The 426-nt window shown below is 53.3% G+C and overlaps 1 protein-coding gene across 3 annotated transcripts in view; it reads left to right on the plus strand.

Moving 5' to 3' along the window:
- The first annotated feature begins 6 nt into the window (after positions 1 to 6).
- Positions 7 to 426, plus strand: part of Slitrk2 (SLIT and NTRK like family member 2) — a 4,443-nt gene continuing 4,023 nt past the window's right edge. For all 3 annotated transcript variants that reach the window (XM_010635239.2, XM_033760354.1, XM_010635240.2), the window contains exon 1: positions 7 to 153. The gene's annotated coding sequence lies outside the window, so the exon portion shown is untranslated. The remainder of the gene's footprint in view (positions 154 to 426) is intronic.

Raw genomic sequence — 426 nt, forward strand, 5'->3', positions numbered from 1 at the left:
CAAATTAAAGCGACCAAGAAAAGCAGGGCATCCCCACCACCACCACCACCACCCCTGGAAGCGGCGTCTTCTTTTACCTTGCTCTCCCTCTCTTCCTGAAGATGCTAAACTCCTGGCGGACTGCAGAAGAGGGGGGTCCTGTCTTCTCCTGAGGTGTGAGTACCCCCACCCAGGGCTGTCTGTGCCCGCCGCCAGCCCCCTGATGGCTGACTTTCCCACCCTCTTTTTGCGCAGTTGAAAGAAAGAAAGAAAGAAAGAAAGAAAGAAAGAAAGAAAGAAAGAAAGAAAGAAAGAAAGTAAAGCAGTTTCTGCTGTGAGCCCAAGACGGGCGAGCCGCCTGAGATCTCTTCGAGATACCCCCGGGGAGGAGGAGATGGGCTGGATTTAGTAGGACAACTCGATTACTAATGACTCCGCGGCTGGCTG

The sequence above is a fragment of the Fukomys damarensis genome, unplaced genomic scaffold, assembly GCF_012274545.1.
Source record: "Fukomys damarensis isolate Sample0158 unplaced genomic scaffold, DMR_v1.0_HiC HiC_scaffold_39, whole genome shotgun sequence".
Taxonomy (NCBI): domain Eukaryota; kingdom Metazoa; phylum Chordata; class Mammalia; order Rodentia; family Bathyergidae; genus Fukomys; species Fukomys damarensis.